This window comes from Anticarsia gemmatalis, chromosome 13, assembly GCF_050436995.1.
Source record: "Anticarsia gemmatalis isolate Benzon Research Colony breed Stoneville strain chromosome 13, ilAntGemm2 primary, whole genome shotgun sequence".
Lineage (NCBI taxonomy): Eukaryota > Metazoa > Arthropoda > Insecta > Lepidoptera > Erebidae > Anticarsia > Anticarsia gemmatalis.
The window spans coordinates 4,710,558-4,729,724 of record NC_134757.1 but is presented as its reverse complement, the minus strand read 5'-3'; the positions used below and the strand labels follow the sequence as shown (position 1 = coordinate 4,729,724).

Sequence of the window (19,167 nt, the reverse complement as noted above, 5' to 3'; positions counted from 1 at the left end):
ACAGCAAAAGTGACTCAGGCTCAGGCTTGCTACACACATACACAAAATCGACTCGATTCACTTGTTCGGCTTGTGCCGATCGGATCCATCTACACATATTGGGTTTTGCCGCCCGGCTAGACCGATTGATACCGAACCGAATATACATATGTATAGCAGTTCTCACGAAGACCCAAGATAGCTTTAACTGCCGGTTATCAGACGTATTTACCATTATTATTCATTGTTCTCAACTTATTGTAAAAATGTTTATCAGCTCACAAATAGGTTACTAGGTTAACGCACGTGCAAGCAATTTAACCAATTTTTCACTTCACATTAAGAATAGGGTAATGTTCATTTTATGTTCAACACCATTGCACCGATATGTGTATTAGGCTCAATGCAATTTTAACGGCCAGTTCCACAGCAAAATATATGAAAAGAATTTTAGAATTCCTCCTGATAGATAATCCGTCGCTTGTTATGATTTGGTGAAACCGGCCATAAAAGTATCGGCTTATCGGTGACAGCAAAACTGTAACGTTCGTGTAAAAATAATCTGCTTAAATTCTACTACTTAGTTCAGCGATCCTTAACTAATGTGTGTAGTAGTGATGAAACCTTCCGTCACCGTTTTACTTCAACATCGTGAGAAACCTTGCATGCCTAAAACTTATTTAACACATTTCTTGAGGGATGCAAAGTTCCCAAGCCGCACTCAGCCAAACCCCTACCTCGTTCGGGAAGAGACCCTTGCCCAGCAGTGGGACAGTCATGGCTTAAAAAAATGGACGATTTTAGTTACTTAGACAAATATTATCCATGAAGAAACCAGCAAACCTTATATTTCCAATAATAGTAGCTATACTAGCTATTACCATATACATGTATCTTTACGAGGATACCATTTACTATGGTATTAATTCTTTGATGCCTTACACCTGAGTTATGTAACAAAGCGTAGTACAAGAGCACGTGTGGTAGTAATCCGGCAGTCGTGGCCTAGTGACGGTAATGACAGTTGTCAATTGGGACACGATGCAAGGTCACACAGGCCCACAGGCAAAGGTCACGCCCAGCCCAATTCCTCATTGTCCCGGTTTAATACTGAATGAGTTCGCCGGACTCGGTGCACTTCACAATCTTTCAACTCTCGGTTTTGATGACATTGGATGAACTTAGGCAATTTGGTATAGATGCTTCCTGTTGTTAGTTTTCATTCATCACATGTCTTTTGTCTGGTGGGGTGATAATGTTACCTATAAAGACTGTAATCGATTTGAATCTACCTGGCGACGAAGTACACCCCAAAAACAAAAGTCTTTTTTGAATCGCAATTTTTTTTAGAACGACATTATGAAAATCTATCTGGACAGCAAAGACTTCTTAAAAGTTGTCTACTTGGTTGATCATGGCTCAGCTTTTCCATAAAAACGAGGTTCAATAAGAATAATTAAACTTTTTGGACAGAAACTTAATGTACACAGAATCTATAAAAAAAAAAAAATCTGACGATGATGAAATGCCCCTAACCCCAAACATAAAGTAAACCTCAAATCAACTGTGCCCTACCTATTTCCAAAATGTAGAAACAATACACCCAATACATTCATTGCACTAGCCAAACTACCGTTACTTCCACAGACATACTGTCTGCCTATCCGAACCTCAATCAACAATCTCCTAAAAAGGAGGTAGGTTGTTAATTTGCTAATACCAACTTAAAAGACTAAATTGTTATCTGAAGTTCAACTTCAAAGGTTCCACAATCTAATACTGAGGTCTTATAAATTTAAAACAAACCTCCAATATTATCATAATTATAGTTACATAATTATTATCATCAATGAATGAATCGTCTATGCTTCTATGTAACATTATCAATATAATGTTTTACTTTAGAACCGGGCACAATCAGTCGGCCTCTTTGTTTTATCATCTACCTAGTCTGGAGTTCGACTAGGGTATTAAAATTACTACTGTACGGTATCGCTAGAAAGTGAAATAATACACAACCGACCGTTTTAAGTTGTCCCGTTGTTACTACGATACGCTTAATTAATTGTGTTTATTCTGATTCGGTTGGTTTATGCCGGTGCGTTCCGATAATATGTGACAACAGATTTTTACATCCAGCCAGTCCGCCGACACGCGTCAGGCGGAGAACGCGTTCGCATTCGTATTTTCAAATTCGGAATAAAAACATCGCGAAAATATTTGCGAGAGTATTTTGTTTTCTTTTTCTGTGTTAATTTAAAAATATTTTTGCGAATAATTTATTTATCGAGTGAAAAAGTAGACGTTATTTTTTTGGGTGATTACCCGCGCTTCTATTTCAAATATTTTCATGAAGGAAGCTCTATGCAATAATGTAAGTAATCCATAACCATATACTTAGTACCTACGCTATTATAAAAACAATAGCATAATTTAATACAAAAAAATATATGAACCGATACGTGAAAATAACAATAAAGTAAACTACATAAAATTAAATGCTCGTGCCTCGTGGTGGAAGTTAATAGCTAAATAACTATTTTAAATGATAATAAATTTGTTAAATTGAGATAAAGTTACCTTTTTAATTAATGCCTTGCACGGTAAAAATCAATTATTGTGGCAACATAACAATTTCTTTTAATTAAATCGCATAAAACATACACTATAAAAAATATACACCATTAAAAAAATATGTTTATAGTGTGGACAACATTCATACAGCCTTAGCCAGTGATTTTTTTAATATTTATCCTGTTGTTAAAAAAAATATTCAAGATTTTATTTTCATGCAACTTATTTTTTTCAAATGTCATATAACTGATGTATTATTTATGTCATTGTTTAATACATATCTAATAGTATTTACAAAACATCTATAGTACTTAATTACTATGAATAGATGTAAGTTGGAATTGTTTTAGTTTAAGAACTCATTGTGGTAACGGTCGTACGGTTGAAGAGGAGATAGTACTCTCTATGATTCAATAGTTTCAATAGCTGTACGATACAATGACATATAAGTATACTTGTTATAATGCAACCCGGAAATCGGATGCGGGACCTCGTGAACACATTATTGCTAGACCACCGAGACTGTTTTCTTAGCCATTAAGTAATAAAAAATATTTTCGATGTGTTCTTCTCTGTTGACTGATTTATTATATGTATGTTCATAGATAGACGATGTAATAGCGAATAATTTAAACTTGCATCTTCACCTTTTGTTGACGGATTTTCGTTACTGAAGATGTTTTCCAACGACAAGAAAAAGAAATCCATACTAATATTATAAATGCGAAAGTAACTCTGTCTGTCTGTCTGTCTGTCTGTCTGTCTGTCTGTCTGCTACTCAATCACGCCTAAACTACTGAACCAATTTCCATGAAATTTGGTATGGAGATATTTTGGTACCCGAGAAAGGACATAGGCTACTTTTTACCCCGGGAAAATGACGCATTTCCCGGGAAAATTCAGAAAATTCAACGAAGTCGCGAAAAATCAATATTATAATGACATTGAATTAACAAAATTCCGTTGCCATGGCAACTGTTTTAATGGCGGATGCCTTAGCGCGACTTCGTTATACTAAGAGATATAAATAATTTTGAGAATATTTTTCGTGAAAATAAAGCATATTTTATATCATCACGCTACGACCAATAGGAGCAAAGTAGAGTAAGAGTCAGTAAAAAGTATTACAAAAACATGGAAAATTCTGACCCATTCTCTCTTATGTGACGCAAGCGAAGTTGCGCGGGTCAGCTAGTTCATTATAATTACGAAAGTCTGTGTTTTGTGACTATCGATAGAATGAGAGACAGAGCCAAAACAATACTTAAAAAATATTCTAAGCTTATATAATATTTACGTGGAAGTTAATATACAAAAATAACTCTTACACTGTGGAATAATTAGACGAAACTTATCAATTTCGTTCTGATACAGTCATAGTAAGTAAATAGCGCGCAAAGTAAACATGAAACAACTCGTGACCCCACAGATAATATGTATTTGATTATTATGAATGAAAGTTACGGCGACCTACTTATCTTGTAACTTTATACTTATTATGTATAGCCAGTATAGCCACAGAATATTACTTGTGATTTGTAAACAATTTACACTGTCACAAATAAGTTAAGAAACAGTTAAAGTTGCGACCACGTTGTAAGTTTAGCTGAATGACAAACAAAGCACAATTTTAACTAGGATGTCTGGCTGGCTATGATTCCATGTCTGTGTATCACACAGACTAGTGATAACTATGTATTAAGAAAAGATTCTTGCAAATTATTGTCCTTATTTTTTTTTAATTTCCTCACCTATCTGATGATGAAATTTTGTTGATTAAATTTGAAATAATCTGATTTAAAAGTACGAGTCCCCTTAATTCATTAAGAACATCACATACGTTGTCGGTCGTGGGAAAAGAATCAGTATAGCGCGTACTGCGAAGTTAATAGAGAATACTAGGATGTGCTAGTGGCAGCATTAATCAAGTTACAAGACATACTATTTCAGAGTTTCAGAGAACTTTCAAACCATCAACAAACTCAAAAAAAATTATCGTTAGAGAAATCTTGAATCTAAGCTCTCCTTGCAGCGAGATGACCGCTTACAAATGCACCAATACACTAAGTAAAAATCGTACAACTTTCATTCTACAGTGTTTAATATAATTATAGCTATTCCTTATAGACTCCCATATTACTCACTCTCTTACAACATCAAAAGGAAGCAATATGTCCATTCTTTGGACAGTCCTCAGTTTCTCACGGGTAAAGAAAAGACTTACGCACACGGTAACTCTACAACAAACTGATTGCCTCACTGACAGTGAATTAAACGTTGCTACATACAAAGTATAAAATTATCGTTATATTCATCTTGAAAAAATACGTTGTAATTTAAAAATAAGTTTTAAAGAATACACAAAGAGCTTACTTAAACTCAAGTAAAATATGAATTACTAGCTTTGGCCCCCGAGTTTGTCCATGTGGATCGATTTCCCGGGGTAAAAAGTATCCTATGTGTTAATCTAGGCTGTAAACTACATGCGTATCAAATTTTATGAAAATCTGTTCAGTAGTTTTTACGTGAAAGAGTAACAAACATGAATGTAAGATACATTCATCTTCACAAACTTTCGCATTTATAATATTAGTAGGCAGTAAACATGTAGTATTGCCTATTATTTGTAAACTAAGTAAATATAAGCAGTTGGTTTTGTAATCATTGACATAAAAAATAAATAATAAGTACCGTGGTTGTACAGTTTTTATGTTCACAAAAAGTTAGTTAATTAAGGCAGTATAACGGAACCTAAAATAAATTTAATTACACTTCACTTTGACAGGTTAATTTTATTATTATTAATTGTTATATTTTACTTGATTTTATTAAAGTTGTATTAATTAATGTACACTACTCATTCAATATTTTTGTTATGTTTGTTTTACAGTTCTTTGTTAAATTTAATTATGTTTTTCCGTTTTTCACACGTGTTTTACGATTTCGTTATCTCCGATTTCAATCTTAAACGCATTATTATTAGAACACAGAATATAATGAGGATCGTATGCTTTAATAAGCTTTAAATAAAATGAATTTAATTTTTCGCATTATCTTTTAATGTTGCTACAAATGTTCATGTTACCTAATAAATATTTTTAGGATTCAATTTAATTAACAAAGTTCCAAAACGGTGGTTATATCATTTTGGGTAAATATCCCGTAATTTTACTTACGTCTTATTTCATTATTATTGTTGTCTTTTCAGGATTTTTTTATTAGTCAGTACTGTACAAATACTTGTATTCCGGGCCTTAAAGGAGAATGGGCACTCTTGGGCGGTCGGCGGCCATTAATGAAAGTAGTGTCAAATTAAAGTAATGATAACTAGGAACAACTTTTACTAAGAACGTTTCGCTGCAATCGTTTCAGAAAACAATATATTGACATGTAAATATAATGGAATTTCATAGAACAAATACAATTTTTTCGTGTCTGTAATGCGTTTAATGTTGTGTAATAACGTTACATCTTATTATAACGATTGCAATGCCATCAAAATGAACAATAATCGTAACTCGTATCTATCTATCATATGGTTCACCTAGTTTCAAAGTTGTTCAAGCCGCCCGAATGTTATCTTAGTTGACAACAACCGGGACCGACTTTTTACGTGCCGTCGAAAGCACGGAGAAGCTCAGTTCAAATACCACAATGCGGTCACCCATCTATAGAATGACCGCGCCAACGGTTGCTTAACCAACAGATCGTTTACCGACCAGTGAGCGCAACTGGCTATGAACGCCTGGTTTTTAAGCTGAGCATTCAAGACAGATAAGTCGTCTCAGTGAATATATTATAGAAGAGCAAGATGTTTACTTGTTACGATATTTATATATTTACATGTTATGATTGTTCGAATATTAATAATGTCTACATTTGTATGCAATAATATAAATAGTACTTTTTATTTAATCTCCGAATATAAGCCAAAAATATGTTTTTATACTATTAAAAGTGCTCAAAAAAAAATGTATTTTGTTCGTCATATAAGTGCGTCGCGGCAATAAAACTTCTACACGGTAATTATAGGACTAAACTACATTAAAAAAACATTAAATCAAGTTTGGCCGCGGATCGCCCAGGCTCCATACTATTTTGCCCATTCTCCTTTACTTTGAAACGAGTTCGATTTAGGACCTTACGCTCACATCGAAAGATTTAACTAAACCTATGTTTACTATAAAAAGGAAATAACTTAACCTATTTTTAACAATAATAGGCATCTATTATGTCATAGCTACGCATATAAAATTATAAATATAAGTCATTTCACGTAACTAATTACAGTATCAGTATCGGAAAACCATTATTACAAAACAGAGAGGCAAAAAGTGTCGATTCGTACGCAATGGAGCCATTTGCTTACCCACGCTCTACTTGCAATTTTCTCGTAATAATAACTTTTCTTTGAGATCATATTCCGTAATACACTGACTATCTAGCACTGACTATCTTGCTCTGACTATCTGTAATTATGGTTTCCATTCGTTGTCTGTAAAGAACAAGAAATCAAATTCATTTAGTTGGTGCTAAGCTGAGTGAGATTTACAAATTTCAATGATTGCGTGGGATTTCAGGCTTATTAAAAAGTACGGTTATTTCAATACTAACAATATTTGTCTTTGTTTACATTTCACAAAATTGCAGACTCTGCATGCCTACTTTTTCGTAATCTCACGTTCGAGATATATTATTTACTCGCAGATCGTAAACAAACACTCGGTAATTCCACTTTGACTTAAATAAAACAATCATTTCTGTCATAATAGATGCTAATGATACATACGTAGTTTGGGAGCTTTTTATTGCCCGGGGTTTTCCTACATTTCAGTAATTAACTACTTACATAAATATCATAACATAACTTTAATATAATTAGGTATTTTATAAAAATATTTAATTATTATATTAAGGGTTATAAATCAAAGTAATAAAGTTTATTATTAGATACATCCTGTTTTTACATTTACTTCATTGTTTTAAGTACATTGTATGTTTAAAAGAAAACATAGTTCCATTTCACTCATGCGTATTGTTCTTATAGCGAAGTAACACCATTGATTGAGTCGAACGACAAGTTAATTTCAGTTTAATTCACTTTCACTAGTGTCTGGTAGCAAGAACAGAACATATGTCTTAGAACAAAGACACGTTGCGTGATGTGAACAATTTTAATGGAATAACAAAGCCTAGGCCGTAATGGATGTCATGTTGATCTCTAAACGGTAAGAAAAACTACCGAATAATGTGCGTCTTGTGTGTGTTTCAATTTGGAAATTTTCTCAAGAGGTACTAGTGCAGACTTCAATCGAAGATGTTGTATCATTATTTCCGTGTTTCGGAAATATTTTTAATGGGATAATAAGAATTTTGGAGCTGTAAAAATATTTTCTTTAACAATTTTAGTGATCATTACTCGACGATGTTATAAATTATCCTTGTAAATTCTATCATGTTAAATTCTGAATTTGGATTCTAAAATTTATAATCTGAACTGTTTAGTTTCAACGTAAACTTGATATTGCAACGATTATTTCTTGACTCACTTCAATTACCCACTTTCGTACATAACTGGAAAATTAGACTATGTTTGATCAACAGAGCAATAACAAGTCTTATCAAATAATTTCTATTTTTCTTCATTATTTTATTTATTATTTATTCTTTAATAATTTTCTATTTCTTGCACGTGGAAATAATGTTCTTAGTTCTGTACAACACTAATGAACTTTATTCTTTAGTTTACAGATTAAGGACTTTTCACCTATTTACCTGCGTTTCATATGATAAGAACGAGCTAGGATTTAAGCAGTTCTTAAACGCGGATTGATTTAATTAGAATTTATAAGGTAGTAAGGCATCTAAATAGAAATAACAAATAATAGCTAATAACTAGAACCTGTAAGTATAAATAAATATTATTTATTATAACAAGAACCTACTTGGCCGTCTAAATTTCTTCAATCAATAAAATTGAATTCAAACTTATTAATTAGATTCGAAAACTGATTAACTTTTGTCGTAAAAACTAGGTAAAATAGGTACTTATTTAGATACTGAAAACAATAGGAACTCTTTGTAAATAACACCTTCACATCGTAAAACAGAAAATAGTAACACGACTTTAAATTACGGTACGTCATTCCAACCTATAAAATCCTACAACTGTTTATATTGTTTATTTTACCAGTAAACCGGGTCACACTGTTATTTCCTTAGTTTTTTTACATGAAAGGTCGTTTAAAACGTACACGTTTTGTTAAAAATAACTCCAAACACGTAATCCTGCGTGACGATGCGAATTTAAAAAGGAAATTATTTATATTGTGTATTTCATAAAAGCAGAATTGTAACAAATACTATTGACTACAGAATGACATCGGGAAATATTCAATGTTTATTGATTTTAAACACAAACCAAAGAGTATCCATTACTGTAATTATTTTTTTCTTTAGACATCTTACAATTGATTTATATATGCGTATAGATACATAATCTAATGCAATTTATGTAAGAAATAATCTCGACATAAATAACATTGTTGAAAAGTCACATTCCGTGGAAGTAATATAACAAATTCTATGAACTATTCATAAAGTTGCAACGGGGAGATGATAAACTGCAGGATGAAACTGATATTCGTATCTAAAATCCTTCCTAATTTTATAGATACCAGATACTAAGTACTGAGTATCTGATACGATAAAAGTAGAACTATACAATTTTCGAATTGGAAGGCTACCTCGTAATAATTAAATCATGTTTAGGCGAAGACGACTAATGTAACCTGTGCCGAAAAGTCAAGAAAACCAACCATAACATTTTCGTGCAATATAACATTGACCATGTAAACACGAAATCAAAAAACGTATCAGAACGTTTGTTCGTCCAGAAGGCTTTGTAATTCGCTTTCTCGCCGACGAAGGATTAGTATTCTTTCTCTGTTCTGATTCTCATGAATATTTCTTTGATGTCCAACGATTTTATCGCAGCTTGACCAGGCGTTAAGTTATATGGGAAGCTTCCTTTCTGCATCCAAATGTGTTGCAATAACACAATATGGCCGTTTTACGTCGTATTCAGTTAGATCCTTAAAGTGTTATTTCTTTTAAAACGAGTACAAATAACTCTAGAGAATGCAACATTTCGAACTTTTCAATTCGTTCATAAAACATGATAGTTACCAATTTCGAAATGTAAAACTAACTTCTGCCCCAAACTTCTTTATTATCGAAAGATTTCTTAGGATAAATACATACATATACTACGGTTTCTTTATGCTTAAACAATATTATTATATGAGTCAAATTAATTCCTTATCCGTTCAGTCATTTTTGAGTTAAAGAGTACCAAACATCTTATCCCACAAACTTTTGTGTAGCAAGATTAAATTTTCTTTAATCTCTATTTCCTTACAACAATTAGTGCAATACACGTCGTAATTACGGGAGCATTAGGCAAGTAATTAAGCTCATTGGCTTAATGAGACGTTTTGCTGAACCGGGTCAACGGTTACCCACCCATGTTGGTATAACTCATAATCGCACTTACGCGATGTTTACACGATAGAACGTTATGTTTTGGATCCTATATTATTATAATGTAAAGTTATAGAGGTCGGCAAATTTAGGGTAAAACCGCAATCTTGAATATAATAGGTCAAATCGCATCGAGCCAACTGCGGGCGTAACCTGCGGGTAAATATAGCGAAATAAAAACGTACCTTTTGTGTTGTAATCTCATTTAAGTTTTAGTTGTATAAGGTATGTTAAAAAAGCAAACAACTTTTATTTATTTATCTTCATTACAACTATCTTTTAAATGTCAATGAGAATCAAAAAGTCTCTATTTAATGCATTAAGTCGCGTAAGTACAATATTCTTATACAGCATAGCAAGTATAGTAATACCACCGAAAGAGATAATGTATATCTCTATGCCATCAAAAACATGCTGTAAAAACTTCAAGTCTCGCCGTAAAAAGTTGTGAGATCTATATAATACCAAGTCGATTAATTTATTTAGTCTCTACTTAAAGGACCTTCTGTCTTAAGTTATTACGTATGTTATTATCATGCCAATTTTAAAAAAAATACCTCTAAAACAAATAGACCGACCTGGCCATCGCATGATATGATTATTAGTTTCTATTACACTACACAGCACGACGAGAAGTTAATGCTCTTGAAACGTTAATGGCGAATTTGTGTTTTCTTGCGATGACCAAGTCGATCTATTTGTTTTAAAGGTATTTTTTTTAAATTGGCATGATAATAACATACGTAATAACTTAAGACAGAAGGTCCTTTAAGTAGAGACTAAATAAATTAATCGACTTGGTATTATATAGATCTCACAACTTTTTACGGCGAGACTTGAAGTTTTTACAGAATGTTTTTGATGGCATCTCACTTCTTTTTGTAGAGCGAACATAAGTCCAATTTGTATGGAAAGACGTTTTTTTTTTCATAATACAAGATATTTTCCTATGGGAATGTTGTTCAGTTTCATGGGCTAAACACCCTTACCCAACCTATACCCCCTCCCGTTATGCCTCATATAGTAGGTACCTATTTACACCTATTTATTTTATTTTCTACAGTAAAAATAATTCATTAACTGCAAATGTAACCTTGTAATCTTATACATTTATATGGGATTACAAAGTTATTGTTGCAGTTGGTGTATTTAGAAAACTGGACCGAAATTAGAAAATATAAAATTTTTCCCATGATTAAGACACTAAACCCTATTTGTATTCTAAATTTTAAGCTTCTAAGTCTGCTAGAAGTACCTTAGACTTTTGATGATCGGTGAGTCAGTGAGTCAGTGAATCAGTGAGTGACAAAATTCAAAATTTTAACAAGTTGTCATTCTTAAACTACTGGTTCAAATTGACTGAAATTTTAAATATACCGTGTTTATACAATGACTGATTAGTTGCTGAAAATCCAGGCTTCTTGATTTATCCACAACGAAATTATAGGGGTGTCAAAAATAGCCCGAATTGCTTCGAGAAAAGGATGTTACGGCCGTGCCGCTTTTTTTTTGCTCGACTTGCGGGGGCACTTCCGTGCCCCCAGATTCCTGGAGTAATATATACATATATTATGTGTAGTCTGATCATACTATACAAAATGGAATAATACCAGTATACTACATCAATGAATACTAGAATTGAAGCTACAACTATAGAGTATAACAAAGTTCATTCACTATCAAAGCCTACCTACGTGTGAACTTGCTTCGACAATCGTTGAACAAAACACTTGACTAATTACTTCTGCCTTTTACATAGTTAATGACTCATGCGTGTTTAGACGTCTTAAATATTCAAACGTTTACTCCAATTGTATCCAAGTTTGGACTTGACACAATGTGAACTTTTTCAACCAGAGCTTAGAGACAAATTAGAAGTCATTGAACCGATGCTAAAAACTTTCAAACTTGAGCTTACTTTTGTTTTAATTTGTGAGAAAGCCCTAGACATAATCTTGTTGCTTAGGAAGATACTAATTAATTAGTGGTCGGTCAGGTTCTAAAGTAATTATATACTGAATCTACATGCGTTATTGCATTTTTTTCCAATTCCGTGATATCTTGTTTAATAGATCTTAAATGTTTTATAGAGGAACTTCATTAGACGTTACACGAACACGAGTAGATCGTATCATCTGACATATTATAATAGAGTCGGATATATACAGTTTATCTTTTGATTTGCATAACAAAGCGTTTATTCGTATTACACTGTATCTACTCTACCTATTGCATTTTTTATTGTAAAATTGTACAAGGATGTAGGACGTGGGTGCGTTATCTGATTGTGTCCACTACAAAATTGCAAAATACACTAACTGCATTTTTTTGGTTCTCATTAGGCTTGTACAATTGTAGAGTTGTACTCTACTCTACGTTTGCAAATAATTTTATTAATCTGTGGGCGTATTCAGCCACTGCTTCCGTCGGTCGGGATTTGGTTTAATAATGAACTACTACCTAGCTACAAAAGTAGATTAGACTACAAAACTGCAGCAATATGCCTTCGGGTCCAGGCAGCAGAGTACCCAAGGCATATAAAATAAATTTGCGAGGTCAAATAGTTAGAAAACATCTGATCTGTTGACTCACAGGCGGTGTTCAACATTGATCTGTTTACTTACAAAGCGACCACTATAGCCCACAAGCGCGATTACCTCGGTCACGGCCGCTCCACCGCTCCACCCTGTATAATGTTTACATTTCCTTGGTGCTATTACATTATACCACGGATATCCACAAATTACCCATCTTCTCAGTAGATTAACTAGGCTATTATAACTTCGACCGTGAAACGCGATGATTTTGACCTAATTGAATGCATGTCATTTACATGTAGGCTAAGGACAAAGTTCCAGTTTGTAGAGATGTTTGATTCATTTACTATAGATGTTAATAAAAATAATGTTATTTTAAAATATTAATATATTAAACAATTTTGCTTAGTCATAAGCAAATATTCCTAACCCGCACTTGGCCAGCGTGGTGGACTCAAGGCCTAATTCTTCATTACGGGAGGAGACCTTTGCCCAGCAGTGGGAAATTAATGGGTTAAATTTCTTTATTATAAGCAATTATAAAAACATTTGTTAGTCATTTCTATATCTACCAAGCTATCAGTTTTCAAAACATCATAATACGGAAACAAACAGTACCTAAGCATAATGGCAGTAATAACTTTAAAGCTTTTATCGCATACAACTGATGCTATCGTAAGCACACGTGTTCGTGAGTACTAAGTACTAACATATAGCTAGACATTACCACGGTTCACAAGACAGTGCGACGACACACACGGTAATAGTCTCGACCTCTGATGAATATATCAAAACACTAGCTGACTTCGCTTGCCTCACATAAGAGAGAATGGGTCATATTTTTCCCCGTTTTTGTAACATTTTTTACTGGTGCTCTGCTCCTATTGGTCTAAGAGTAATGATATATAACCTACAGCCTTCCTCGATTAATGGGCTATCTAATACTGAAAGAATTTTTCAAATCGGACCAGTAATTCCTGAGATTAGCGCGTTCAAACAAATAAACAAACAAACTCTTCAGCTTTATAATATTAGTATAGATTAGTATAGATTATGAAGGGATAAAGTCTTCTACATGACAGTAATAATAGTGAAGTCTTGCAAAGCGGTCAGGTGTGTAGTACTCGTAACCGGCGGTCCTGTATGATAAGATGTATTTAAGATGTATATATGGTGTTCTCTGGTCTTTGTCTACACATATGATAGAAAGGCGTGATTTTATGTATATCCTAGATATCCGTAGACCTACACTTTTTTATCAAGAATATTGCTAAAAATCTAAAAAAAGATATCCCGAAGTTGCGATTAATAGCCAGTACCTATGCTAAGCTTAACTAGGTTAAAAGGAGCTGTACATTCGTCAAGAAATATAGCAGTCTCAATCTTTAGTGCCCTTGATAAGGTCGTGAACTGTTAGCGTGATTCGACCTTCACCTTTGTCTTTTAAACTAAACGTAGCAATAAAAAATAATCAAATAAGCCACATATACATAAATTAATTGAGGAGAGTGTTAATTGTTTTATCTCTTTTAAATAAACACGTTTTTACCTTCTACATTTATAAAGGTGTTTTTTATTGCCAATTGATTAAGTATTTTTATTAATATATCCCAATCCTTTATTAACTTACCTTACCAATTATTCAATTAAAATCTTTTGGGGCAAAAGTTGTGATTTTGCGGATTGTGTCATTAGCAAAAATAAATATTGACGTCTTTAAAATTGTTTGTAATAGGGCTTGTGGACAGACTTTTAAAAAGAATATACCTACATATTCAAACTAAGTTAGTACTAAGCTTACAATGGCACTTTGAAAACAAAATGAACTTTCCTCTCCACCAACTTTCAAGTTGTCAAACATTAATAACAATCAAGTACAGTGCCTCGATTCTCTACTACTATCGTCTATCGACAACCGAACTGTCATCGAGAAATTTTGTATGAAAATCTGATTAGCGCCTCTGACGGGTGTCGTAGGAAACATTTTGGCAGTACATTCTAAATGTCAAAATTTCGATAGCTAGCCGGTTGTCGGTAGTCGATAGTGGTAGAGAATCGAGGTACAGGATAGTAGACACTACTTGAAACAATGTAATCTTTTGTAATACTCCCATATGTAGTCTGAGAGAGGTTTATATGCTAATGAAGGCACGACAAAGCTCATTCTTATGACTCGTTACTCTCATAATCTTCATCGAGTTTTTATGAAAGTTGAACTGCATAGTAAGTACCACGAAATGCATTATGAGCCATTGTATTGTTTTGATGCTTGCTAATTTTAGTTCGTAATCACAAGGCCGCTTATTTTGCAGCCATACAAAAGCATACCATTGAATCTGAAAAGCTATCTACACTTTTAGAAAAAGCACCTGTATATTAAATACCTCTAATTATATAGGAAAATAGACGAGACTGTTTATTCCCGCGGAGATAATACACTTCGTAATATTTAATAAGTAGATCCATGTAATAACAGAGGCTTATACTATGTGAGCAAATCTTGGACGTCGCTAAACACCATTTATCTCTCATGGGACTAATAAATCATTTTCGCAGTGTATAAACAATTAAACGGTCGATTACCTGCCATAGTTAACAGTAAGCATTGATTAAACATCATTACCTAAGCCAGCTCTTCATAGATTACATCACTCGTAGGTCGTTCAACTTTGATGGCAAATCGAGATATTTTTCCAATACTATTAATCAAGCTTTCCAGTAATTGTTTAAGACGATATTTTTTATTGAGGTACTTGAACTTTACTAAAAGGTTTACTCCTTCGGTAAATGAGGAAAATTTGCTTAAACCTCGGGTCAACTAAGTAAAGAAGGTAAAATTTTAATTAAATTAAAATGAAAAGGGTACAAAATAATTAAAATGGAAGGAAAAATAAGAATACAGTACAATGTCCCCATTGACCCTAAAAGAAAACCCGTAGCGGAAAGTGCATCTTCTAAAACATTACGCACTGCGCCTTGAAATCAGAAATTAGAAATTATGTACTAGATTGGGCTCAAACCAGACTCTTAGCTTGGGACATTAGTGAAGTCCAAAATCTAGTTGGTTTACCACCTAGTAATGCAAAATCTTGAAGAAACGATCATAGGCGTTTCAACAAAGCACTTAGAGAATTAATTTCTTTTGTATTCTTGAAAGAAGTCAGCAAAAGTTTGTCTGTAACGATGCTGATGATGCCCACCTGTCTGTATGTACAAGACTACCTACAACCTACAGGCATCTAGTAAAACCCAAAACAGAATAGAGGCTTTCCTTTCAGCAATTACCGAGAACTCTATTGTCTATATACTGCTACCACACCTGCTGTCAAAAGTAAAGATGACAGTGACATTTTATATAAAATTATATTAATTTAATAAAATTATTATAATTTAATAAATTCTTGTAGCTAAAAAATCTAATTAGTTGTATTAGTAGTAAGTGTAATACAGTGCGTATTTGTGTTTGATTGTATATCAATAATAATTTTTGTACTGAGGTTATTTTATCGATGTTGTGTAGGTTCATGAAAACGAATCTACCACATCGCTAAAATGTTTTACATTTTTAGCATCCTCCATGCTTCAATGAAATAGGGTAGAACTCTACTTTACTCATTACCTTTTTATTTTAACGTAAAATATGAATAAGAATGTTTATTTCCTTGAGACATGGTTGTCTAGATTGTCAACTAAGTAGTTATGTTGTAACTTAAATGATTAACTTGTATACTAAACTTATGTGCGGTAGTCAACATTTAAACCGTTTTATTTTGTCAGTAATTAATGCTTTGTTATTGTACTTTTGTGTGTTAAATTCGTGTGTATGTAATTAAGTCATAAGAACAATACCGGGTTAGGCTCAACTGCAGACCACATCCGTTAGCTGTCGGCTAATTATTTCTTGTTTTCAAACAACTATTGATAGTGTATAATTTGTGGTCGCTCGTGATCAGTGTTGTTTTATAATCTACTGTTGTACCTTATCACGTTTACTTAAGAAACCACACGAATGTAACGATATTAACTAACTTGAATAGTAAGGGAAAGCTTTGTTTGTGTTGAAGATTGCATAAAGTAATCAGTAACAACATACGCACTATTAGAAATTAGTATTAATGTATTCTAGTTAGAGTTGTTATTGTTAACTGATAGAAAAAACCCTTAAAAATCAAGTATAAAGTACTATGTTAAATCAAACCCTGGATGGAAGTGTAGTGGTAAATTCTTTGGATCCCCATGTGCTCGAATCTGGAGTTCATGTTATCGTTTACACTAAACCACGAAAATGGCTGTGGAAGGACTGTTTAACTTGCAAGTCTTCCAAAAGATTAAAAGGTAAATAAATTTCGATCATTTGTTTATCCATCAATATGCGAATAAGGGAAATCTGAAACCCAACCCTAAGTCAGATAGAATCGCTATGTGGGATGGTATGGCCTTTCTGTACGCACCAATGGAGTTAACTAGGTTTCTCGTTCATGCAAGAAATACCACTCAGGTGGTTAGATATAGCTGACAAACTATCTCGTGTAGTTTTGGGATGGACTTATCATTCTTTTTCAATCACGAAATTAATAAAAAAATATATTCTTTCATTGGCAAACAAATTAGCATATTTTTTTTCTTTTAAAATACAACTCCTGCACTAAGAATTGCTCTTGTGTCGCGGGGACTTTCGCAAACATACAAACAACGGACATATCTCTCATCTCATCCCTCTACAACCGGACCCAAATTTGTGGATCGCACAAATTGTTGTCCCGTGTGGGAATCGAACTCCCGACGCCATGGTAGTGGCGTGGCGACCACCCTAATCACGGTGCCACGGAGGCCGTCAAAATGTTTATGAATGTTTTTTATCAAAATTAGTTATATATTGATTATATTAAATAAAAAGTAAAGAAATACATCTAGGTTTAGTTGGTTATTATATCTATACGTTCTCTTGTAACATATGTTTACATTGATTTGAAAACGAGTTATCTGTTATCAGTGCAGGTTAATAACACCGAAGTCATTGATACTGTAAGATAATAAATACATTTTTATTCTATTAGTTCGCAATTAGTAAGTATGTCAGATAATTGTTATGGTTGGTTAATAATGTTCATGAAACAGCACAACATATATTATACTTGTATCGCGATATCATTTAGAGGTACTTTGACCATCAAGGTCTATATAAGTCAATATCTCGGGAATTCAATATCTACGTTTACTCTAAAATATTAAAGTTTCAGCATTGATTTTTTCTCATATATCTGTATATTGTTGACCAACATTTTCTTACAAATTGTAATTAATGCGAATATCTATGCACTTCATAATGAAATTATCTAGATACTTATATTATAAAGCTGAAGAGTTTGTTTGCTTGTTTCTTTGTTTGTATGTTTGAACGTGCTAATGTAAAACGTTTATACGCCACCTAGCGGGTCAGTCAGTTATCCAAGTATAGAACTATGCTGTAGTTTGTCAAATAAAATTGTTAATTTTACATTTGATCACTACAACAACAAAATGGCAGCCCTTCTCCATTACGAAATGGTTCATCATAAAACTTATATCCCCAGTTTATGAGTTTAAACACTATTGAATAGATAAACTACCGCTAAATGTTCCTCAGAAACCGGGGGTAAGACCGACGTTCATTATAAACAACACAATCATTTAAAATAAACTTCCGATATAATTAAGTCACTAATAACTCAACAACGTAAATAAATATAAGTGTACATGTTAAAAACATGATAAGATTGTATCAGGAAACTTTAAATGCATCCTCTAACTATGTTCTTAAACGACAAGGCCGAAATAAGTGAATTAGGTAATTTTTAATAATAGGTACTTTGTACAATGAGTACAACGTTCATTACTTTAAAAACGTGGAAACACAACTGTAAAAACTACGTAAACTAGTTGCTATCTTCATTTTTATTACATCTATACTAATACTTTAATATTATAAAGCTGAAGAGTTTGTTTGTTTCTTTGTTTGTTTGAACGCGCTTATCTCAGTATAGGGGTAGAGCACCAGTGAAATATGTTACAAAAACGGGAAAAATCTTGGCTCTCCTATGTGACGCAAGCGAAGTTGCACGGGTCAGCTAGTCGAAATATATTTGAATCGTTATCGTGTTAGCATTACATTCGTTACTGAAATAACACGAAAATAAACCTATTTTTTTAATAGTTCTTACATAATTACATTCGCAAGTAATAAATTGTTTACATACATCGCAAATCTAAGGAATGAATAGATAATTAGGTTATTTTATCGTGGTATGAACACTATGAAGTGTGATAAATGCATTGTGTTAAAATGTCAGCTATGTAGCAAAAAGCGGTCGTTTGTCAAATATTTTTGTTACAAATGGTTTTACTGCAATACCATCGAGCTGTATGTAAAAAATGTTCTTTCGAAACATATACAGGGTTGTCAAGGCATTCAAATCAAATCACCATTAAAATTTAAATCTATTGGAAATAATTATTATCTATCTTATGATACAAACGACAAGACGTAGGTACAGCT

The 19,167-nt window shown here is 33.0% G+C and overlaps 1 protein-coding gene across 1 annotated transcript in view; it reads left to right on the top strand.

Annotated features, from left to right (window-relative positions):
• Positions 1-2,109: 2,109 nt before the first annotated feature.
• Positions 2,110-19,167, top strand: part of LOC142977663 (beta-glucuronidase) — a 38,899-nt gene continuing 21,841 nt past the window's right edge. Inside the window, exon 1 of the mRNA XM_076121730.1 lies at positions 2,110-2,353. The gene's annotated coding sequence lies outside the window, so the exon portion shown is untranslated. The remainder of the gene's footprint in view (positions 2,354-19,167) is intronic.